We start from the raw sequence: 26270 nt of genomic DNA, 5'->3' as shown, positions 1-26270 counted from the left end.
AGTTCAAATACATAATCGGGATTTTATCCGGTTCCACAAAACTGATATCTACTAAAGTTTTGTACCTAACCTTTATAGCTCCTTTAAGTACCCGGGCTTCAGCCGGGGCATGACATTTTCTCATGTTTTTCTGGGAAATGTCCAACACCGGCTAAGCAATTCATAGTTTTTTTTTCCAAACTTAATAACTTTTATAAGTAGCCTGCCTTCGACCGGGGCTTAAGATTTTGTCTCTGGGGTTTGTCCGACACCGGCTGTGTCATCCATAGTTTTTCTAAACTTTATAACTTTTGTAAGTATCCGGCTTTCGATTTTAAAATCAATATCTTCGGAACTGCAGGAGATATCATCACATATAGCACCAGTAGATCTTTTTCGTTGTGTTTTGTTGTTGTGTTTTTCAAAAAGTTCCGGTAGAGAAGTATGTATTACTCCGGTACCGGTTCAAACAACACCATGATATGACCACTTGTTGGCTAGGTATTTGTACGTATCAGTTTTGTCGTAATCTAGCTAAAAATTATGGGAGTTATAACCAAAACAACCGGACATAATCGCCATAATTGTAATGGGGATTATGTCCGGGTACCAAATAATTCACTTACAATGAAACCAAATAATTCATTTTCAATGAAAGTATTTGTTGTTTATTTTTCTACCGAGACGAGACGAGCTTAATGATCTGAAATTTGCTGTGAAGAGGAAAGCCAGAGGGACACAATCTCGTACTAACCACTATGCGATGAGCTGAAATGCTGCTTTCCAAAGCTCGGCTACTGTAAGACACCCACATCAAAGTCTTGTAAAAGTGTCCCTATGGTTTTCCTTTTTACTTAAAATTTTAAATCATTACACTCGTCCCGAAATAATGAAAAAAAAAAAACCAATAAAATCGTAAATATATGATGTTCGCTTTAACAAGGCATAACTCATAACTAACCCTGCTAGTAACCGAAAGCCTTTTCAACTTTGGCACTATTTCATGGCAATTTACTGGGTCGAAGAATACATTTCTTGTCCATAATGCTACACAAATGTATATTTATCGTAAACAATGTGTAAGGAAATGTCTTCACTACCTTTACTCTCTTTCATTCTTTGTCGTTCCATTCGCCGCGTTGATGTAGAGAAGGTGTTGGATATTTGAGTGGTGGTAACCACCCTTAACCTTTGAAGACAATTTGCAATTTGTGTTTTGATTGTCACACACCATCCCCTTTCAATTTACTTGCCGTGCCACCCATGGAACAAAAATGATTTTTAAAATAAAAAGTTAAAACAACAATAGAAAATATTTTTGGATAAATTAAACCCCGGGGAGCTGTAACCCTTAATACAGATAATTTTGTTGTTGTTTTACTTAAATATAGATAGCTAGATAGATATAGACAGAAGGTTATACATATATTTTTTTAATATTTGTGAAAAATTCCAGGAAAAAAGGTCAACTGTATAAGGGTACTGAAGGAAAGTTTTGAGAATTCGTTGCTATTTTTAATTTGCGAGCGGGTATCTTGTTAAAAGTATTTGTATCTTCACAACAAACTTAAGGTGTAGCGTTTTCACACCTTTTTATGTTTCGAAGAATTTTTCTGCATCAATACTATGACATTTTCGCATTTGTCAGAAGTTAAAACAGAAGCTTTTTCGTAAGGAGATCGAGATATTTATTTAAAGTATTTGCCTCGGTTTCTCGTATGTTCTTTCTAACTATCCATTACATATTGCTGTTGATAATATTTTAGGAGAAGAATTGTAATCCTCTCCTGCCGTTCTGGCAGATGAGAACGTTACTCCCAAATAAGAAAGTACACAATTCTGCATATATTTGTATAAAGTTTTTCTTCAAGCGTAAGGTTCCGGTTGGGGTTTTTTAAACACCTTAACCAGTCCTCAATACATTTCTGAACAATGCTTATATTTATGTTATAGCTGGCAGAACTAATAGTAATACAAATATAGAACCATTTTTCTAAGAAAGCATATATCGTTTGATGAGGATTATATAAAAACGGTGAACTGATCTTGATACCCTTGCCACACTCCATAGTGGCAAGGATATCATATTATTGTGCATTTGTTTGTAACAGGGAGAAGGATGCGAGATAGACACAGCTACTTCTAAGGCTATTCATATAATCATATAATCTGAGTCGATTTATGCATGTCAGTCTGTCTGTCCGTCCGTGTATTCTTGTGAACAAAATGCAGGTCGCATTTATTATCCGATTGAGATGAAATTTTCCAAACAATATTTGTTTGGCCAAGGACGAACCATATAGAAATTGATGAGAATCGTCTCAAATTTAAATATAGCTCCCATATATATTATCAATCAGTCCAAATGACCTGGATTTTGGAACATCTGAGCGAATTTAGTCTGGAAGGAAGTACATAAAATTTGGAGAAAATCAATTCAGATATAGCTATGGCTCCCATATATATGTTTCATCCGATTTGGTGATTAAGCCCCTCACATTCGTAATATCCACCCCACAAGATTGATATTTGGTACCAAATGTCAGATACATCCCAGAAATACCTGTGCCAAATTTTTTCAGGATCGGTTCGGATTTGGATAGAGCTCCCATATGTATCTTTATCCGATTTAAAATATCTTGTGCACCAAATGGCTAATATCAGCCCAAATTGACTGAATTTTGGCACTTCCGACGGAATTCATCCTAATTGCAGGGGCTTCATACTTTAGTAAAAATCGGTTCATATATAGCTATAACTCCCATATATATGTTTCATCCGATTTAGTGTTAAAGTCCATCACATGCGTAATATGCACTCCACTACAATGATATTTGATACCGGGCATCAGATACTGCTCGAAAAATACCTCGGATACCCCAAATTTTATCGAGATCGCTTCACATTTTTATATAGCTCCGATTCCGATTTTATGGTTATTGCTTATTATATATGTAATATCAGTCCAAATTAAATAGATTTCTTTATATTTAACCGAATTTTACCTATAGCTGGTATGTTTTAAAGAGGTGGGTTTGGAAGTAAGTTCTACAAGTGCACCAAAAGTACTAAATAGTACTATATTTGGTACAATTTTGTATTGGGTGAACAGATAGTGCTTCAAATCTGAAATTGGGTATTGGAGTTGCTGTTCTAGTCTGGTCATATGGAGTTTCTTTAGGAAATGAGTCCTATATTAGTGCGAAAAGTACTAAATGGTATTAAATTTGGTATTGGGTTAAGGCATAGAGCTGAAATCCTGATATTTGATATAAATTTCTCTGTTGGTTTCTGGAAATAAGATGGTGGTGGTTTTTTAAATATATACCATAGTTGCTCGAAAAGTACACAGAGCTGTACATTGAGACGTTAGAATATTTTTAGACAGAAACATTGGATCAAAATGAGAAATTTTGAAAGCAATATTTTGTAAAAGGTAAATATGTTCTGAATATTTTTGCTGAAAAAGGAAAAACTTAAATAAAAAACAAGTAATCAAAGGCTATAGCCGTGCGGGCCCGACCATGTGATACCCTACAACACTACAATATGTTAGAAGCCCCTGTATGTCCATATTAATTTTGGAAGATTTCGTTTTTGAAATTATGTCTCGGAGCACCGCCCAGTATTTACGCTCTCCGTCCTGCTGTTAGTTGATGTGGTCCATTTTACAGCTAAATATAATGCAATGTGCACTTTTTTCTCTTTTTGGTTCAGCGGAACCGCTAAATATTTTGCGATCATCTCCAAAAACAAGAGGTCCCTCTGTATCTCCAAATTTAGACTCATCTATATGATTTGACTATATTCGTCAACGAAATCTACACAAAAAAGCCAGAAGTTCGACTTTTGTGTATTTCGTATTTCGCCTGTAAGTAATGCTGGTATTTTTTCACACATTCTACTGCTGTCTTAAACTTTAGCTTCTTGAGAGATTTCATGTCCTTTGATTTCTATTTGTAACGGCTGTAAAATCAGGAACATTTTTAGTTGTTGGTCCATTGTAACCCCTAAATATATTACGAACATCTTTGAAAACAATAGGCCTAGTCCTTATAAAACTTTTCGTGAGGATCGGACGATAATTGCAATCTGTATAACTTCCGCTTCTATTGGTCTATAGTTGCGACCTGTAAAGCAACTGTAAAATCAGGAAATTTTTCAGTTTTTGGTCCATTTCAACCCCTAAATATTATGGGATCATCTCCAAAAGCAAAAGGGTTATATTCTGACCGTAACCTCAACTTCATTCTAAATTTCGTTAAGATCGGGCCATAATTGCGACCTGTAGAGTGATTACAAATTATACATAGCTAGGTCGACTCATCTCAGGGAGATAGGAAGGTCCATATATACTTTCCTATGTGGAAAACCAATATTTCGAGGTGTTACATAATTTTTGGCCTAATCAAACTTAAAATACCCCTAACACATAGTGTTGTAGGGTATGGCAAGTTAAAAAAGTATAAATCAGTTTTGCCGACAGATGTATACCCTCAGACATTATCCGCTTAATTTAATATATTGTGACTTTCGTTATGATTATTCATAGTAATTGTTAATCAAAATGAACAGAGTTTGGCTTGCTTGTTTGGGATACCATAGTATTTTGTTGTTGCAAAATCGTCAGGCGAAATCCCATTATTGTTGTTTTTATAAAAACAACGTTTATTTATGAGTGGAGAACGATGGTAATGTTTACCAGGGGGTAAGGCAGGGAATACCTAGGTTTCGGAAAGAGCCACCAATCCTCATCAGTTCCCTTGTTTCTTGTCTGGGATATTCTCCCCAGAAGTTATTTAAAAAAACAACTTCTATGACAAAAAACATTTTTTACCCAAGTGACGAGATCGTAAGCTCAATAGAAGAGGAACAAAAGAATCACATAAAACTAAAATTCTTTTGGAAAATCTTCTAAATCTTACAACCACACTTATAAACATTTACATCTTTCTCCACTTTGTTATGCTTTCGTTCAACCTGAACGAAGTAACATAACCATGTAAGTTTGTTTTGTCTGTTACAACAAAAACCCCTTCGTCGACCGTGCCTGTGTCTATTAATAGAACAGAGTTTGGCTTGCTTGTTTGGGATACCATAGTATTTTGTTGTTGCAAAATCGTCAAAATGTTTAACTTTTATGGTTATGGTTAAAATGTTTTAACTTGTTTCTGAAGTTATAAGAGATATATGTATTGAATATTGTCACCCTTTGTGGGATAGGTACCGATATTTGTCATCGTCACACCAGATCTTGTGTTGGTAAAAATTTTGAGATGTGTGAAATTTAAAGACAGTGAGGTGGTTATTTCGCACTCTATGAGAGTTATTATTATTCAAAATTTAGACCCGCTGTTGGAAAGGTACCAGAACTAGTAGTCCGATATATTCTATCTGCACGTTAGGTCTTACGTTAACAGAAATATTGCGAAGTTTAAAAGAAATCGGATGTTTATTTCGCGTTTTATGAGCTTCGTGGCTATTCAAAAATTTTTACCCGTTGTGCGGGAGGTACCAGAAGTAGTGGTTCGTTATATCGGTTCTTTATACCAGATATTGTGTTTGTGGAAATATTAAGATGTGCGAATTTAAAAGACCATTGGCCTCATATTTAATATTTTATAATAGTTATAATTGATATAAGTATTCAAAATTATGACCCGTTGTGGGGGAAGGCACCAGAAAGAGTGGTCCAACCTATTCCATCTAGATACCAGACCAAGAATTGAAAAAAAAATATTCGGATATGCGAAATTTTAAGGCAATTGGACTTTTATTTCACATTTTATAAGCGTTGAAATTATTCAATATTTTGGCCCTTTGAGAGGGAGGTACTAGAAGGAGTCGACTTATATTGCCCATTTTCGCACCTAACCTATCACAGATAAAAATATTAAGATTTGCAAAATTTAAACAAACTCATTTCTTGTTCTGTGAGGTAAATTATTTTCTGTCAACACTTTGACCTTTTGTGGCGAGGTACTGATTCTGATTGCCTATCTCAGAACCCGATCTAAGCTTGACCGTAAAATACGATTTATCAACTTTGGACAAAATCAGATACTGCCTTCGGGAGTTATCGTGCGCAGCAGCCAGCCAGACAGATGGACATCCCTTGATCGACCCCAAATGTTCTGAAACGGATTTGGCACAAAGGGACCTAGGGTATAAAACCGTTATTTCGATAAGGCACGTTTTGATCGTATCAAATGATATGCACCCTCTGTTGCCATATGGTTGAAAGTATAATTTACACCCCTTCCGTTACTCATAAGAAATGAAATGATCTATTTTCCTTTTGATTAATAAAAAATGTAGTTGGTCGTTATTATGTACTCTGATGTCACAACTATATGCACGTCCTGCATTGTGGGCATGCATTTATGCATACCACCTATTTACATATCGCTAATTAACTGAAAAAGTGTCATAACTTAAAAAGTTGATGTAGCAAAAACTACATTCTAATATTTTCATGGAAAAATGCAATCTTTTAGCTCAAAAAATATGTTAGAGGCTTCTAATTTTCATACCTCAAATAAATTATCGTCCAATCAGAGATTTTTCAAGATATAAACAACAACTCCCAACCTTTCGATACTAAAAGGTAGTATATAAAGTTATGAACCTGAAGGGCTGTTTCAAGTCTTATGTCTATATCAACAACTTGTCGTGTTTTATTATTATACCCTCCACCATAGTATGGAGAGTATATCAAGTTTGTTATTCCATTTGTAACACCTCGAAATATACATTTTAGACTACACAAAGTATACATATTATTGATCAGCATAAAATTCGATTTAGCATTGTCCGTTTGTCCGTCTGTGGAAATCACTCTAGCTTCCGAACGAAATGAAGTAGATTGATAATATTTTACTCAAATGTGTATTATATTTGCAGGACTTTTGGTATTAAAAATGGGTCATGTAGTTTCAGCTCCCATATAAGGGTACGACCCTTTTTTGGTATTTTGGTGATTTGAGCTACATTATTCACCGGAAATGTTTCAAATTTGAAGTTCGTAATGGGTACTACAGCCTATGACAGAAAATTATCTGTGCGACCGCATTCGTATAGCCCCCATATATCGGTACCTTCCGATATTCGGTACTTTGATGATTTCAGCGACATTATTCACCGAAATTCTTTCAAATTTGGTGTTTGAAGTTCGAAATGAGTACTACAGCCTATGACAGAAAATTGTCTGTGCGGGTCAACGTATTCGTATAGCCCCATATAACGGTACATCATTTTTTCGGAATTTTGGTGATTTAAGCGACATTATTCACGGAAAATGTTTGAAATTTGGTATTTGAAGTTCGTAATGAATACTACAGCCTAAGACAGAAAATAGTCTGTGCCGGTCCACATATTCGTATAGCCCCCATATAACGGTACCTCTCTATATTCTATACTATTGATTTTAGCGACATTTGTTACCGGAATTGTTTAAAATTTGGTATTTGAAGTTCGTATTGGATACTACAGAAAATTGTCTGTGCAGGTCTACGTCTTCGTAACCGCAATATAACGGTAATATAGGGAGGATATTCGGTATTTTGATGATTTTAGCTACATTATTCGACGAATTTTTATATTCACGTTTCGCATTTGCTGTGAGGCAGTTACACATTTATGTGTAAAGAAGATAATATCTCTTGTTTTCGAATACTTTTTTAAGGCATTACTACCAAACTACTGGTAATACCAAATATAGTTTATTCACATTTCCTTGTAATGGTGTATTCGCGAAATATGGCTCCTGAATTCTTACTCGTATATGAAGAACAACAAGGACTACAATTTAGCATATATGCTGTTTATACCCTCATCCATATGCCTACAGAGGGTATATATCATTTGATTCGGCCCAAACGTGCCTCAGGTCTCTTTGGACCAAATCCGTTTCAGGACATTTGAAGTCGATCTAGCAATGTCCGTCCGTCCGTCTGTCTCTCTGTCTGGCTGGTGCGCACGATAACTCTCGAAGGGAGTATGCGATTTAATCCAAAGTTGGTAAATAGTAATATTATTGTCAAACTTAGATCGAGTTCGGAGATGGGCAATATCGGTCCACTACATCTGGTTCCTCCCCCACAAAGGATTAAAATTTTGAATAATTACAACTCTTATGAAATGTGCTGTAAGAGTCCGATTGTCTTCAAATTTAGCGCATCCCAATATTTATATTAACCCAAGGTCTGGTATTAAGATGGAATATATCGGTTCACTACTTCTGGTTCCTCACCCACACAAGGTCGAAATTTTCAAAAATATAAATTTTTTGCACAGAAAGATAATCGATAATCCGATTTTGCTTAAACTTTACGAATCCTAATATTTGCGTCAGTGCGAAGTCTGGTGCGAAAATGGACAATATCGGTCCACTCCTTCTGGTACCTCCCTCACAAAGGGTCAAAATTTTAAATAATTACAACTCTCGTTAAATGTGATGTAGTAGTCCGATTGTCTTCAAATTTCACACATCTCAATATTGTTATAAACCCAAGATCTGGTGTTAAGATGGAATATGTCGGTTCACTGCTTCTGGTACCTCCGCCACAAAAGGTCGAAATTTTGAATATCCATTAAGCTCATAAAACCAAAAATAAACATCGGATTCCATTTAGATTTGGCACATCTGAATATTTCTATCAACACAGGATTTGTTAAAAAACGGCAGAGATCGAACCATTCCTTCTGGTACCTCCCCCACAGAGAGTCAAAGTTTGAATATCCAAAACGTTTATAAAATCTGGAATAAGCATCAGGATTTCTCTATATATTTCACACATCCCATTATTTCCACTGACAAAAGATCCGTTGTGAAGATGGGATATATCGGTCCACTCCTTCTGGTACCTCCCCCACAAAGGCTCAAAATTTTTAATTTCCATAAAAAGCGAAATTGACATCCGATTCTATTCAAGACTTGGTACATCCCAAAATTTCCATTAACACAACACAGTCCAAACCGAACACGTCGCAAAATTTATATCATATATATTTAGGTCCGATACGAAATGTCAATATTGGACATTTCGTATCGGACCTAATTCCCCATTCGGACCCCATTCCTTCGGAACCTACTGCATAAGGGGTTAAACATTTGAATAATCATAACAGAAGTCAAAGTATTTTTAAATAATCGAACTTTGACTAAGGGTATTGAATGAGAAGAGAAAACCAACCGAACGGTTTGGCTGTTGATTCAATTCTGTTTTTATTTAAAATATTTATTCCTTACGTACTACTGAAACTAATCTAACTTAACCTAGTCGCAGCCACACAATTGTTCTTATCTATTCTAATATTGAATGGAGAACATTGCAGGGCTGCTTTACATTTCATTCAAGTGATCTTGTGCATCTACTGAGCGCATCGATATCTGTGCGTGTGGGTCATAACCTTTATTATCTGACACATTATCGTATGCGTCAGCGCACAAGATCACCGAATTGTTCACATGTGGTATTTTATGGCGGCTGGGAAATATGTAATTTTTGAATATTTATTGCTTATTGCTAGTTTTTCCCAGTGCCTCAACCGCACTCAAAAGTATGTACAAAGTATTTTGTACATTCTCCCGGGCGGCTTAAATGTGCATGTTTATAGTGGACTGTATTTTTTATAAAGTTAACAAATGAATAATATGGAATATTTAAATATAAAGATATGAAAGATTTGAAAAGAAAATTTATGCGTAACTATCTATATATGTTGAAATAATATCAGGTAACCGCTTCCAGGAAACGACTCCAACGTTTAATCCAGCCTCTCTTGCCGATACCACCACCTTTATCTGTCGGCTTCATTTTCCATACCGCATTCATAGTCCATCGATGCAGACCGCCATCATTCACGTCGGAAAGGATTACCATTGGCTCCATGGTACGCTCTGCTTTGTCGTGTTCTGTTTTTACGGCCATCGATGATTTGCTATTGGTTTCTCTAAGGCAATACCGTTCAAGAACCGGAACCAGAGAACTTTGCTCGGCATTACCCATTTCTTCGTTATATTCTTTTTCATATTCGTTGGAATACTCTTCAGGAACCGGAACCAGATAATTTTGTATGTCTTTTCCCGTTTCATCGATTAATTCCTTCCCATATTCGTTGGAAATGATGCGACATTCTGTGCTTAGCGCCTTTATTCCTTTTTCCTTTTCTCCAATATCATTTTGTTTTTCGGTTTCTTCATTGGTCAGGGCAGAATTTTCTTCTTCTTTTTTCCGTTCCTCAAAATGAGGACTTGCCGGCGGGAAAAAATTCCCAGAATTACTTTCCAAGACTGGAATCTGTTTTCGTTGAACAGAATTATGTCCCTCGCTTGCACTTGCTAGTTGTGTGGACAGGTCATCTTTCCCAGCTTCGACGACTAGGCTTTCCTTTTGTTCCTTGTCCCCTTTTTGATTGTTGCTGTATTGCTGCGATAGGAACATCTGCTCAATTTCTTCCATAAACGACTTTATTTGCTCCTGGTGCTGCTGGATAATCGCATTCTGGAACGCCCGAAACTCTCGTACCATTTTTTCCATATCGAACTCGGATATATTCAATGCGTCTCCTGACGCTGTTGTATTTTCTCGCTCCTCTTCTTGGAACTTTTGATTTTGGAACTCCTTTTCCATTTTTGCTTTTATATATATATATATTTTTTTTTTTTTTTTTGTATATTTTGCTTCTTCGTTTTTGCTTTTCTTTCATTTATTTATTATTATTTTTTTTAATTTACTTCTTTTTTAATTGGGACTTTTGATGTCCTCTTTTCAAAATTGCATGTTTTTTTTTTTCTTTTTGGGACTTTATTGTCCTCCTTTAGTTATTTTTTTTTTAATTTGCCCCGTGGGTCTTTTTTTGTTTTTTGTTTTCTTGCTCCTATGGCGTATTTTGTAATTTTTGCCCGTTGGGTCTTTTTTTATTTTTGCCTTTATGGTTTTTTTTTTTATTTATCCCTCAACGGATTTTTATTGGTAGCTATTCTCCTCTTTTTTGAAGAACAGCTACTTCTGCTTGTAGTGAGTCTCTTACCACTGGTGGGGGAAAACTCCTACTATTTTCTTTTTGTGGTCGCTAATTCGTTTCACTTTGACAAAAGTGAAGGCTCTATTGACCAATGAATGAGAAGAGAAAACCTACCGAACGGTTAGGTTGTTGTTTCAATTCTGTATCCGGCTCGAAGGACCAATGAAAATTAGAATAGAGTCCAATCTCCCTCTTCGATTGTCAACTCTATTCTTTATTCGGATCCTGATCGGAGGATCAATGTAATAGCGAGAAAAGAATACAACCGCTTCGCTTGGTTGTAGATTCAATTCTGTTTTTATTTAAAATATTTATTCCTTACGTACTACTGAAACTAATCTAACTTAACCTAGTCGCAGCCACACAATTGTTCTTATCTATTCTAATATTGAATGGAGAACATTGCAGGGCTGCTTTACATTTCATTCAAGTGATCTTGTGCATCTACTGAGCGCATCGATATCTGTGCGTGTGGGTCATAACCTTTATTATCTGACACATTATCGTATGCGTCAGCGCACAAGATCACCGAATTGTTCACATGTGGTATTTTATGGCGGCTGGGAAATATGTAATTTTTGAATATTTATTGCTTATTGCTAGTTTTTCCCAGCGCCTCAACCGCACTCAAAAGTATGTACAAAGTATTTTGTACAGGTATACATCTGTCGGCAAAACCGACCGATACTTTTTTACTTGTTTTTGAGTTATGCCACTCTTTGAGTAAATATATAAAAATAAGTGATAAAATATTGATTATTTAATAAAATTCAAGAAGACGTTGCAACTACTGTGCATTCGGAACGCACTTTGCTTAATACAACTCTTACATACATACAAACATCCATAAATATGTACATATTTTATATTATAGATATAATTTAGATTTTTTTGTTTTGAAAGAAACAGTTATTTTTTCTTGACATGCAATCATGCCCAGGAGGAAGCAAGCAATTTTTATTCATCCTTTACTGGGTGTTTTTCGTTTTTGGGGCGTGAAGTGAGGAGAACAGTTGTAAATTTAAACAGCATTTAGTTAGTGACTGTGAAAATTGATATACCGCACCTTAAGTAAATGTGCTATCCAGTGAATACTTGCCAATGTTAAATTAGTCCCGAACATGCAAACTCAAATTCTTTAAACATAAACATTCAAGCACAATAGTTTAAAAGGAAGTGCCCAATTTCATAGTTAGCCGAATAAGAAAGAAGAAGCACCAAAAAAAAAACGATAACACGTCATGCAACCGTTTAGTGTTCACAAATATCTTAGGAATTTTTCCACCTAAATTTACAGCAAATAAACTTGTAAAATTTAAATTCAATTTCAGTTTCACATTCATAGCCTCCTCCACATTTTGTCGTTTGCAGGTACTGAGCGAAGAGACCTCAGGTGGACGCCTCAAGTTTAAGACCGTCAAATCCGAAGAAACCAAATCAATTCTACTTATTGATGATGCCAATCTCTCTGACTCTGGAAAATATTCATGTTATCCATCAAACACAGAAATTGCCAGTATACGCGTCCATGTCCTCCAAGGTAAGTGGCAAGTGCGAAGGCAGCGATTTCCTGCATTCGCCTTCGCGATAGAAAAATAATGTGTAAGTGAAGGAAAATAAATGAAGACAAAACCAAAACCACCACCACTGATGGGGAAGACGCAAAAATGATAGGATGTAATAAATTATGTCGTCGCAATAAAATATTATATGCTTGCACTATAAATATAGTATTTTTTAAAATATATTCTCAAATAAGAAACAGAGCAGGGAGATGGGGTGGGAAATATTGAATTATAGTCACTTTAGTAGTTCCAGCACAATTTATTAGAGTTATGATTACACCGTACAACAAAACTAATATTTCCAAAATTACAGGAAGAGGTAGTAGATAATAAAAGTAGAGATAAAAATAGAAGACACGTGTATCGGCGTTTTGGAAGCTGAGACGATTTAGCTATATACGTCCGTCTGTCCATTTTAATTTGTAATCAAATGTCACAATGATGGCCCCATCATCAAGAAATTAAGCATCAAAGTGGGGTTAAGGTCAGATTATTGCCTATTGTTTTTGGAGATGATCCCCAAATATTTAAGGTTTGCAATAGACCAAAAGCAGAAAAATGTCCCGATTTTCCGTTTCTCTAAAGATCGCAAAAAATGTACCAATTTACGCGGAATTTGTCATGAGACTAAAGTTTATAGCTGGCCAGAGGCCTACCATCATCGAACAATATTTGGTGAGTAAAGTTATGGCCTAAATTACTTTTATATTAAAACAAGTAAGCAAAGTCTATAGTCGTGCGATGCCGACTATGTTATACCCTACAACACTATAATATGTAAGAAGCCCCTTATGTACAAATCCAAATTGGAAGATATTGCTTTTGAAATTAGGACATTTTTGAAATTAGGATTTGAATGTCCCTAGTCATTTGCCCAATATTTATGCACTCCGGCGTGCTGTTAGTTGTTGTAGTCGATATATAATCCAATAGTCATCCAAAATGCTGGAATTCTTCCCTTTTCACTCTTTCCTCAGGCGTGTCGATTAGCTTCAATTGTGTGATCAGGAAATTGTTTCTGTTGTTTGCGATCATCTCCTAAAGCAAGAGGCCCCTCTGTATCTCCAAATTTAGATTCATCTATATGAATTGCTTGTCTACGATATTTGGTTATATTCGTCAACGAAATTAGCATAAAAAAGCCAGAAGTTCGCCTTTGGTGTATTTCGGATATCGCCTGTAAGTAATGCAGGTATTTTTTCGTGATCCATTGTTCCCTCTGTGCTAAACTCTAACTCTATGCGAGATTTCGTGTCCTTTGGTTTCTATTTGTGACCTTTATAACGGCTGCAAAATCTGGAAAATTTTTAGTTGTTGGTCCATTTCAAACCTCTTAATATATTACGGACATCTTTGAAAAGAATACGCCTAGCTCTTCTTAGCCCTACTCTTTTGAAAAATTTCGTGAGGATCGAATGATAATTGCAATCTGTATATAAATAATAACCCCAACCTGTGTTGTAAAGTGCATAAATATTACAAAATATAACTTCAATATTATAAGTCAAATTGAAAAAATCGCATGCGATAAAATATATGAAAATATAAAAAAATTTCACAAAATACTACAAAATCTAAATTAACATCATAATTGGCATATTTTCTTACGATTTTTTTATATTTTATACTTGTGTCAAGAGGGCATTCTTAATTGACAAAATTTGTCAAAATCGGTCTAGCCAATCTTGAGATATAAGCATTTTAACTAACATCCCCTTCCTTTGTATATACACATTGCATATATTTCGCTATATATAACCGATATATTTACTATCGACATTTACGTAACGGACAGAATTGACCTGTTCGTATATTTGTGATTTCACAGGGATTAAAAATATTCGCGGTTTAATGGAAAATTTGACTTTTATTTAACACAAATGTTGTGCCCTATTTCACCCACGAATTATTACCCGATGACCATCGAAATTGGAAGGCTTCTGCCCAGCAAAATCAGGAAATTTTTCAGTTTTTGGTCGATTTCAACCCCTAAATATTATGCGATACTCTCCAAAAGAAATAGGGTTCTATTTCGAGGTGTTACATAATTTTTGGCCCAATCAAACTTATAATACCCCCAACACATAGTGTTGTAGGGTATAAATACTAAACCGCTAATAGTTTTAATCCCAGCAAAATCCAAATACATTAAAAGGTAACTTCTCACCGTAAGGGTGATGCTGATAGCCAATATATCGGATATATGTAAAATAGGTACAATCTGTAGTAAAAGAAGAGATTTTAGTTATTCCGCTTATAAGTCAAGAACCAATAGACTGATTTTGACAATTCTCATCAATTCGGAATGGTCTCTTGCCAAGAAAAAGATAAAAGCATAAAAAGAAAATAGCATAAAAATTTTACCAATAACAATTAAAAAGCAGTAAGTTCGTCCGGGTCGAACTTTGAATACCCTCCACCATTTGGAACGAATTAGAAAATTTAAAAAAAATAAATAAAATCCATTAAAAATTACTTTAAAATCTTTAATATATCTAATATCGGAAGGTGCCGATATATGGGGGGATATACGATATTGTGGACCTATATCGACAATTACCTTTCAGGGGTTAAAGTATCCACAAGGAACTCCTTGTGTGGATTATCAGACAGTTCCGTTGAAAAATGTGGCTAAAATCATCAAAATACCGAATATCGAGGGTACCGTTATATGGGAGCTATACGATATCGTGGACCTATATAGATAATTCTCTTTCAGGATAATTCTCTTGTGTAGAATTTCAGACAATTCCGTTGAAATATGTGGGTAAAATCATCAAAATACCGAATATTGGGGGGCACCGTTAAATGGGGGATATACGATATCGTTAACATACATAGAGAATTCTCTTTCAAGGGATAAAGTACCCACAAGGAACTTCTCGTGTGGATTATCAAACAATTCCGTTGAAAAATGAGGCTAAAATAATCAAAATACCGAATATCAGGGGGTATCGTTATATGGGGGCTATACGATATCGTGGACCTATATAGAAAATTATCTTCCAAGGGATAAAGTACCCACAAGGAACTCCTTGCGTGGATTATCAGATAATTCCGTTGAAAAATGTGGCTAAGATCATCAAAATACCGAATATCGGAGGGTACCGTTATATGGGAGCTATACGATATCGTGGACCTATATAGATAATTCCTTGTGTGGGATTTCAGAAAATTCCATTGAAAAATGTGGCTAACATCATCAAAATACCGAATATCGGGGGATACCGTTATATGGGGGGCTATACAATATCGTGAACCGAACTTGACCTGCCTGCAGACGAAAGAGGGTACCCACTAGGGTACAAAATTTTAGCTTCATATCTTAATTCGTTTAGACTGTAGCGTGATTACAACAGACGGACGGACAAGGATAAATCGTCTTAGCATTTTACGCTGATCAAGAATATATATACTTTATTCGGTCTAAAATGATTATTTCGATGAGTTACAAACGGAATGACGAAGTTAATATACCCTCCATACTATGTATGGTGGAGGGCATAAAAAAGTGAATATATTTTGTTATATATTTTTTCTATATTTTTTTATCGCATGCGATTTTTTTAATTTTTTTTTCTACCCAAAATTTGATACACCAAAACGTGCCTCATCAAAACAACGTTTCAGGACATTTGGAGTCGATGGTATATCGCAATACTATTGTCAACCTTGAGTTCGCAGATGTGTAATATCGGTCCCCTCCTACAAAAGGTCGAAATTTCCCAAAAAAAAATATTTTTTCTGCACAGATAGAGAAAGGATAATTCGATTTTGCTCCAACTTTGCAAATTCTAATATTTGTATCAGTACTAGGTCAGGTGCGAAAATGGGAAATGTCGGTTCACTTCATCAAGTACCTACGCCAGAAAGGGTCAAAACTTTAAATAATTTTAACTCTTATAACATCTGATATAAGAATCCGATTGTTTTCAAATTACACACATTAGAATATATTTATTAACCAAGGTCTTGTGTGAAGATGGAATACATCGATCCACTGCTTCTGACACCTCTCCCACAAGCGGTCGAAGTTTTGAATAACCAAAACGATCATAAAATCCAAAATAACCATCCAGTTTCCTTCACATTTCACACCTCTCATTATTTCTACAATCACAAGATATGCTGTAAATATCTCTCCCACACCTCCCCCACAGAAGATCAACATTTTTGAATACCCAATTCCATTCAGACTTGGCACATCTCAATATTTCTATCAACATAGAAGATCTGTTAAAAAGATGGGAGGGATCGGACCATTTCTTCTGGTACCTCACAAACATAGAGTTCAAGATTTTGAAAAACGAAACGCTCATAGAAAGCGAATAAGCATCCAAATCTCTTCAAATTTCACAAACATTTTTGCTAACAAACGATCTGTTGTGAAGATGATATATACAGTGAGATAAAACAAGCCAAAAAACTGTAAGTTCGGCCAGGCCGAACCTTGAATACCCTCCACAATTTGGAACGAATTTGTCAATTTTCAAAAAATAAAAACCGTTAAAAATACGACGACGTGGACCTGCATAGGCAATTTTTGACATAAGCCATTACAATATTCAAATGCGAAACTTGAAAAAAATCGGTTAATTATGTACATAAAATCATGAAAATAACGGATATAGGGAGATACAATTATATGGGGGGCATACCAAAACGTGCACCTGCACAAATAATTTTCTGTCATAGGCTGTAGTATCCGTGACGAACATCAAATACCAAATTTGAAACAATTCCGGTGAATAATGTCGCTGAAATCATCAAATACCGAATATCGGTAGGTACAGTTATGTGGGGGCTTTACGAAGACGTAGACCTGCACAGACAATTTTCTGTCATAGACTGTAGTATTCATTACGAACCTCAAATACCAAATTTGAAACAAAAAATCATGAGGCTATATGGGGCTATACGAAGAAGTGGACCTGCACCGACAATTGTCTGTCCTAGGCTGTAGTATCCGTTACAAACTTCAAATTCCGGTGAATTATGTCGCTAAAATCATCAAAATACCGAATATCGGGAGGTACCGTTATATGAGGGCTATACCAAAACGTTTACCGATATATCTCATTTTCAGTACCAACAATCTTAGACATAATAAAAATTGATCTGTCAAACTTTGAAGCTCTACTTCAAAGACGGACATCATTAAATCGACTTAGCATTTTATGCTGATCATGAATATATATACTTTATGGGATCTACGACGAATATTTATGGATGTTACAAACGGAATGATAATGTTAATTAATTAATTGTTTTAAGGTGGTGGATATAAAAACTGCAACAATGTCAAACCCAATAATTTCATCATTTTTTTTTTTTATTTTATTGAATGAAAGCAAAAAATGTCGGAAATAGCATCAAATTTTAGAATATGTTTAGGTTTGTTCGAATTGGTCACCTTTGGAACGAATTATGGACAAACGTCCAATGAAACCGTCGCACGCTGCCTGAATGTTGCTCTGGTATTTTGACCCATTCCCGGCGAAGCGCTTGCTTGAGGTGATCGACACTTTGGTATTTTTAGTGCCAACATTGCTTTCCAAAAAATTACAGACACAATAGTCCAACGGATTGGTATCCGAAGATTTTGGTTACCAATGTGTGCTGGATATAAAGCGAGGAACCTCATTTTGTAATCATTCTTGGGTGGCACGTGCTGAGTGCAATAGTGCTGATTCCTGTTGGAATGTCCCAGGTCTGCGGCAAAAAGGTATGTGTACCCAAGGCTTTAATGCACCCTCCCGAATATTTTCGCCATAATATTCGGCATTTGTTCTGATGCCCTCACCATCACCATGGCCGGCGCTTGAGTTCTGCTGGCCAACTGACATGGTCATTTTGTTTGTTTACAAACTGCTGGACAACGGATGTTTTCTCATCGGAGAAAACCAAATTCGGCAGTTCACCACTTTCCGCCAAGCGAAGCCACTCTTTAGCTCTTTTGAGTCTATTTTCTTTCTGTTGCGGTGTAAGTTCTTGCACTTATTTTTCAATATTTGCCGAATGGAATATGGCGACATGTTCAGCGCACGACCATTTTTCGGCCACTGCGACGCTGGTTTCGATCAAGTCGGTTTTTTTATTTTTCGAACCATTTCTGCTGATGTTGCTGTTTTTGTTTTCGGTCCACTTCCTTGGCGTCGGGCTACGCTACTGGTAGCGGTAGTCACTGTAACGAGCGATGGTACGAGACACAAACAATTTATTCACATTTAAATGCTGGAGTGATCTAACGATAGCCACTTGTGATTTTCCAGCCAAATATAAAGAAATCACGCTATCACACTTGAATTCCATCACGAATAGCTTTATTTCTAGAAAATTCTCACCAAAATACTTTTGTACGCTTGTAAATAATATAATGAGCTGTCCCTGGAAAAACAGCTGTCGGACGTGTGGCTTAGAAATGACAGCAGTCTGAAATATGTTGCAGTTTTTTCATCTCACCCTATATGGTACCTCATACATATTTCAACATTTTCAAGTAGATATCAGACCAGAGGCCTGCAACGAGTATGCAAAAATTCAAGCACACTCGGTTTCTTACATGATTTTTGTTGATGCTGTCGTTTAGTATGATCTGAATGAAATTACCGTTTTCGCTTCGGATCGAATCGAACGCTCAGTTTGAATCACTTCACTCACAATCAAACATGAGTGTTCGAGACGGTTTGATGTGTTCACCATCATGAGTTGATCGAACACATGAATGTAAATGAGCAATCACAACCGTAATTGTCTTCTTTGAATCGAGTTCGCTCAGCGTCATTGTCTATTCAACCATTCAATCAAGTTGGGCAGTTTATTTTGACTATTTTAATATTTGAAATGGAAGAATATTGTGGTAGTGTGACCGAAATTGATGCAAGTAGTTTACACGTGTAGGTAAACGAAAAGGTCGAAGTTTGTGAAAATCTTGAGCAATATTGTAAAAAAAATATTTAAACATTTTTAGTTTACTAAATACCAAGGATGTGTTTCTTTATTAAAAATATTAATTTTGTTTTTTATTTTAATAAGTTACTGAAGTCTAACATACCAAAAACCCAAATAAAATGAAAAAATTGTAATTTATTAAATACTAGCTGGCCCGGTCCGCGTTGCCGGCCCGTAGTTTTTGTCTATTATGCATATATTCCCAAGCATAATTATTCACAGATATGACTGATATAAGTGTTCACGTACATGTCGATTTAAAGTGTTTTAAAATACCTGTACCCATTTTTAACCAGTGGGCTTCAATATTTAAACCGTGGGCTTCAACTGTGTGGATGTGCTATACAAATCTATTAAAAAGTATATATCAATCTTATCGCCACATAAGGGATCAAATTAATTTTTAATATGGTAAAAATCGTAGCAAAATCTTCCAGTCAAATGAGCAGTAATTTGGAATTTGCTGTATTTTGTATACTACATAATTGAGGGCTGAATGATTTAAGAATAGCCAAAGTTAATTACTTTTTTAAACCCATTAGCAACTTAGATTGTGCATTAGAGTCCTCATAAGTCCCCCTAACCATGTCAGTCTGTTTGTCCGCCAAAAGGTGGACTTGAGAGGGTATTATAACATGGATAAAAATTCTAAAATTTGTAGATATGTTGAAATTTTAGTGTAAGATTTTCACCCCCCTAATACGCATTATTAGCCAAATTCTTTGAAATGTGGTTAAATTAGGAGGAACCTTCTTTATATGGGCACTACTCCGAAACATCGACCTACATTGAAAACTTTCTTCTACCCCTTATAATCCAAGATGACAAATAGAGGCCAAATCAAAAATATAGCAGAACAATATAGCATGTCATAGCATTTCGCGTGATTTAAATAAGTAAAAATAGTTTTATCCACCTCATAATTGCGGGCAGAATGATAAGATGGGAATTAATTTTATTTGCCATTTAAATTGTAAGTTGGAGACCCCTTAAAAGTACGTTTATATATAAATTGTCATATCCATTACTTTTACTTCAAATAAATCCTCTCAAAGTAGGTTAACCCTACAAAAAGTTCTAACGTAAACATGGCATAAAGTCCATATTTTCATCATAGGATAATTCAATGATGATTAAACAAATATTCGGTCCCGTGCTACTTTCTTATATTTGTAACTAGCTGGCCCGGTCCGCGTTGCCGGCCCGTAGTTTTTGTCTATTATGCATATTTGTCAAAGCATAATTATTCACAGATATGACTGATATAAGTGTTCCCGTACTGGTCGATTAAAAGTGTTTTAAAATAGCTGTACCCATATTTAAGCCGTGGGCTTCAAAGGTGTGGATGTGCTATACAAATCTATTAAAAAGTATATATCAATCTTATCCCCATGTAAGGGATCAAATTAATTTTTAGTATGGTAAAAATCGTAGCAAAATCTTCCAGTGAAATGAGCAGTAATTTGGAATTAGCTGTATTTTGTACACCTCATAATTGAGCGCTGAATGAATTAAGAATAGCCAAAGTTAATTACTTTTTTAAGCCATTAGCACCTCAGATTGTCCATTAGCGTTCTTATAAGTCCCCCTAAGGGGGGTACTATTATATGGAAAAAATTCTAAAATTTGTAGATATGTTCATATTTTTGTGTAAGTTTTCACCCCCCAAATACGCATTTTTAGCCAAATCCTTTGAAATATGGTAAAATCAGGAGATACTTTTATATGGGCACTACTCCGAGACATCGTCCTACATTGAAAACATTCTTCTAGCCCTTATAATCCAATATGACAAATAGAGACCAAATCAAAAATTTAACAGAACAACATAGCATGTCAAACTGAAAAACATTCCGCGTGATTTAAATGAGTAAAAATAGTTTTATCCACCATATTATCATATAGATGTATTTCCCAAATCTACGTTTCCAACCAATATTCTCTTGAGAGTTACAAATTCAATAGAATACAAAATTTTCTTTTCTGACCACACATTATATGTGAAAGTGGACTTAGGAAAATACTCCAATGTGGGGACTTTACTTAAATAAATTCCTATGTGGCAATTATCTGTATGATGGTTCCCTAACCCCTTAGAGACAAAGATGCTAAATAAGGGCCAAAATATGAAAAAAGTGGCCAAGACCCCAAAAATAGCTTAAATCGATATCATGACCTGCAAAAGTGATTTAAGGTATCTTAAATGTTTGGGAAGAATTCCTGGAAGGATAGAAATCCTTTTCTTACTAAAAGTCCCATTCGCTCTATTATTTTTCACCCTTTAAATTTGGTATTTTACTGATTGTACTTCCAAAGAATTTTGCATTTTGAGCTCTCATTGGACGGATTATTGTCACATGAAAGAAGTAGGTCCACGCTTTGAAATGAGCTCCATAAGGCTTTTTCTGTCATTTTTGGTTGTTTAAATGTGTTCGCAAATACAAATTAAAAAAAAATGACAAAAGAAGAATAACAAATTGAAAAAATCTTCAACTTGTTCGCTGATTTATTACAGCAAATGTTTAAAGACCCTTACTATTATTTTAAAATTCGATTCCACTGAAAATCTTTTCGATTTTTTCCCGATTTGAGAATTTTTGCAATGAGATCTCTTTTTCGTGATTTTTTAGCGAATTTAAAAAAGTAATTATCTTTTAATTAATAATTATCTTTCTTTTGGTGTGACCGCGTTAAATTATTTCGATATCATCTATTCCGTTTCGCCACCATATAATTCGGTATTACACTTCCATGTAACCCGACATCAATTTCAGTTCTCAAGAAATCAAGTCAATTAAATAAACTGGTTTTAATATTCGAATTCAAAAATAAAATATAAAAAACACTACAAATGTACATTAGAAAAAAGCCAGTCAAAATAGAAAAAAATCATGCAAAATAAAACATTACTATTGTACATTTGAAAAGTCAAAATGAAAATGTTAATATATCACATTTTTACGCGATTTTTTGGATATTATCCTTTTCGGAGAGGAGACAACTCCGAATTTGTGTGGATCGTTAAAATCAGTCCAGCGGTTCTTAAGTTATAAGCGTAGTAACTAACACAACTTACATTTATATATATAGATTTGTTCATGTTTCCACAATTTATTTCATATGGATGCACATCCCAAATCTACGTTCCCAACCAATATTCTCTTGGGGGTTAAAAATTCAATAGAATACAACATTTTCTTTTCTGACCACACATTAGATGTGAAAGTGGACTTGGGGATACTCCAATGTGGGGACTTTACTTAAATAAATTCCTATGTGGCAATTATCTGTATGATGGTTCCCTACCCCAGGGTGGAATAAATAAGTGGCCGGCCAAGAAAAAAGTGGCCGGCCAAGACCCCAAAAATAACTTAAATCATAGATGGTTATATAAATGTGAAATCGGGTTGTTCCCTTATCCGTGAGTTATGATCGATATAAAGACCTGCAAAAGTGATTTTAGGTATTTTGAATGTTTGGGAAGAATTTCTGGAAGGATATAAAACCTTTTCTTACTAAAAGTCCCATTCGCTCTACTATTTTGCACCTTTTATTTCAATATTGGTATATTACTTATTATTCTCCCAAAGAATTTTGCATTTTGAGCTCTCATTGGACGGATCATTGTCACGCTTTGAAATGAGCCCCATTAAGCTTTTTCGGTCATTTTTGTTTGTTTAAATGTGTTCGCATCTTCCAGCTAACCCACGATGTAGGCCTTGGAGTTGAAAGGTAGATGTCAGTTAACATCCTATTTCGCACTTATTTAATTTTTTAGTGAAAAATTATTCTTTATTTTGTTCACAAAAAATCCACTGAATTCAATATGATAATACAAATTGAAAAAAAAAATTGACAAAAAAAAGAATAACAAATTGAAAAAGTCTTCAACTTTTTCGCTGATTTTTTACAGCAAATGTTTTAAGATCCTTCCTTACAAAGTTTGTCAATAGAATGTACTATTACTTTAAAATTCGATTCCATTGAAAATGTTTTTTTGATTTTTGCAATGAGATCTCTTTTTCATGATTTTTCAGCGATTTAGAAAAAGTAATTATCTTTTAACTTTGGTGTGACCGCGTTAAATTATTTCGATATCATCTATTCCGTTTCGCCACCACATAATTCGCTACTACACTTCCATGTCACCCGCCATCAATTTCAGTCCTCAAGAAATCAAGTAAATTAAATAAATTAGTATAAATATTCGAATTCAAAAATAAAATATAAAAAAACACTACAAATGTACATTAGAAAAAAGTAAGTCAAAATGGAAAAAAAATATGCAAAATAAAACATTACTATTGTACATTTGAAAAGTCAAAATGAAAATGTTAATATATCACATTTTTACGCGATTTTTTTGGATATTATCCTTTTCGGAGAGTAGACAACTCCGAATTTGTGTGAATCGTTAAAATTAATCCAGCGGTTCTTAAGTTATAAGCGTAGTAACTAACACAACTTACATTTATATATATAGATAATTTGCACCAATTTCTTTAATGGAAACAGCTTTTAGTTATGAAATCCTTAGTAAAATTACAATCATGATTTCGCTCAGATTCGAACATTTGTGTTTTAATCAAATCAAATCACTCACTTAACTAGGATAAATAAAACCGATCAGACTCATCATACATGATCGACCCGTTATGAACAATTCAACATAAGTTCGTAAACAAATAACTCATGTGAGCTGTTTGATTGTGAACACAAAACTTCGATCAATACATGTTTGATCACAACTTGGTCGTATGACTTGAGCAACTCGAATGAACATGTTACATCTGACCGACTGATTGAGTTTGATTGTATTTCCACTGTGTGTGATCAAGCCTACTCAATCATACTCATTGCAGCCCTCTGTATCAGACTTAGGTCATATACGGTGTGGACGACCTCACATAGGGTCAACAGTTTGAACAATCGTAACGCAAGGCTGAAGGTACACATCTGAGGCAAAATCGATAGACTAGTTGTAACTTTTTTTTAATAACCATAAGCAAGACGGAGGTTGTAATTAGAGACCTTGTCCACAAAGATTTGCATGGTTCCGTTACAAAACAAAGATAACGCTTTTAATTGTTATTTGATCTGCGTTCATATGACATGCGGAGCAAAGGTATTATTCAGCACCATCGATGTTAGCATTTTTAAAAAACGTAATTCCAATGTGATACATTTTATCGATGTTTTCTCTTGGATAATTCAACCAAAAGCCTCCATCCAACATACTTCTGCAAATTCATAATGCGTATACGTTCAGCTTAAATAAATAAACAATTTATTTTAATATCAATGAAATTTCCTTTTTCTAATCCTACCCGGATTTGTGGCACACATAAACCTCTTGTGTATCGGTGTGTCTTGGTACGTAATTGCACTGTGTAAATTATGTTCGGCTTGTGGAAAATGTTACAGCTAATACTTATACCCAAAGCGATTTTAAGATTAAACACGCTTTCACAGAACAATAACAACACAAATCACTATCATTACTTTGTTATATAAATACACGTACGTGTTTGGACGTGTCTGCGATAGTGTGTGTGTTCACAACTACACAGATACTCGCCACGATTGTAAACATACAATATGTTCATCAGATAGGAGCCACAACACACAACCACCCATTTACCTAAGCCTGCCATAGCAGCCAGCATATGACCGAATAAGTTACAGTTGATACATTTTCGCAGCTTTGGCAAAATTAATTTTCGTCTCCGTGCCAAAGTCATCACTTGGGAGTCAAAAGTTCAATGTGCCACCTTGCCGCAGATGTGCGGCATAAATATGTGTAGTTTCCTCGATTTATCCGCCTAATGGGTTCTGTGAATGAATATGCCACAGGCAATTGCATGCCACATAAACGCTGAACGCCAGCAAAATTAGATGGCAAGAACTAATTTAATTTCCGCATGTAATTATGAAACTGAAATGTATGTGTGTGTTTGTGTGTGTAATAAACAAGAACATGATGAAGATACGAGAGTTATGGAAGCCATGCATATATCCGCTGTCATTGTCATTGAAAACTTTTAGAATCAAATCAAGTATTTTCAACGAATGGTTGGCTTTGCGTGAATTGTCTGTGGAGGTAGAATCACAGTGAAAGTAACAAACATGGAGGGACTCGAGTATCCCACTCCGCTTACTCGATTTTGTCACATTTGATTATCACCTTTATTACCATTGCCTTTATATGAACTAGATTGACACAAATCTACATTAACTTCTTACGTTGGAGGAAGTTTCGAAACTAGGCATTACTCTAACATGCATTTTTACACCACATTTTCAACAAAACAAGCAAACACAGTAAGAAAAGGTCAAAAGTCGGGTGGGGCCGACTATATGAAACCCTACACCACTATGCATATTTAGGAGAGCACCCGTAAAAAACAAAGTTTACATTGGGAATTTATGTTAAGTAGATCATACTAACATTATTTGAATGCGTATCATGGCTTTAGATTGGGATTTGGGATCTATATCCAACTCTGAATCGATTTTCAACCAATTTGCCGTATAGTGTTTGATATGACTTCGATAACAATTATATTAAAAAATATACAGCGTGAGATGAAAAAATTGCAACCAACTTCAGACTGCTGTCATGTCAAAGCCACTCGTCCACAGCTATTAATTTTTTCCAGTAACAACTCATTATATTTTTTATAATCGTATAAAAGCATTTTGGTAAGAATCTGAAAAAAAGTTATTCGTTATGGAATTCAAGCGTGA

At 35.1% G+C, this 26270-nt stretch overlaps 1 long non-coding RNA gene across 1 annotated transcript in view; it reads left to right on the top strand.

Moving 5' to 3' along the window:
* LOC101897515 (uncharacterized) overlaps window positions 1–26270 on the top strand; it is a 461881-nt gene that overhangs the window by 428054 nt on the left and 7557 nt on the right. The window contains exon 6 of the long non-coding RNA XR_009343878.1: window positions 12379–12547. This is a non-coding gene — a long non-coding RNA (uncharacterized LOC101897515). The remainder of the gene's footprint in view (window positions 1–12378; window positions 12548–26270) is intronic.

Source organism: Musca domestica, unplaced genomic scaffold (genome assembly GCF_030504385.1).
Source record: "Musca domestica strain aabys unplaced genomic scaffold, Musca_domestica.polishedcontigs.V.1.1 66, whole genome shotgun sequence".
Classification (NCBI taxonomy): domain Eukaryota; kingdom Metazoa; phylum Arthropoda; class Insecta; order Diptera; family Muscidae; genus Musca; species Musca domestica.
The sequence above is the reverse complement of the archived record's forward strand: the minus strand, read 5'-3'. Positions and strand labels throughout refer to the sequence as shown.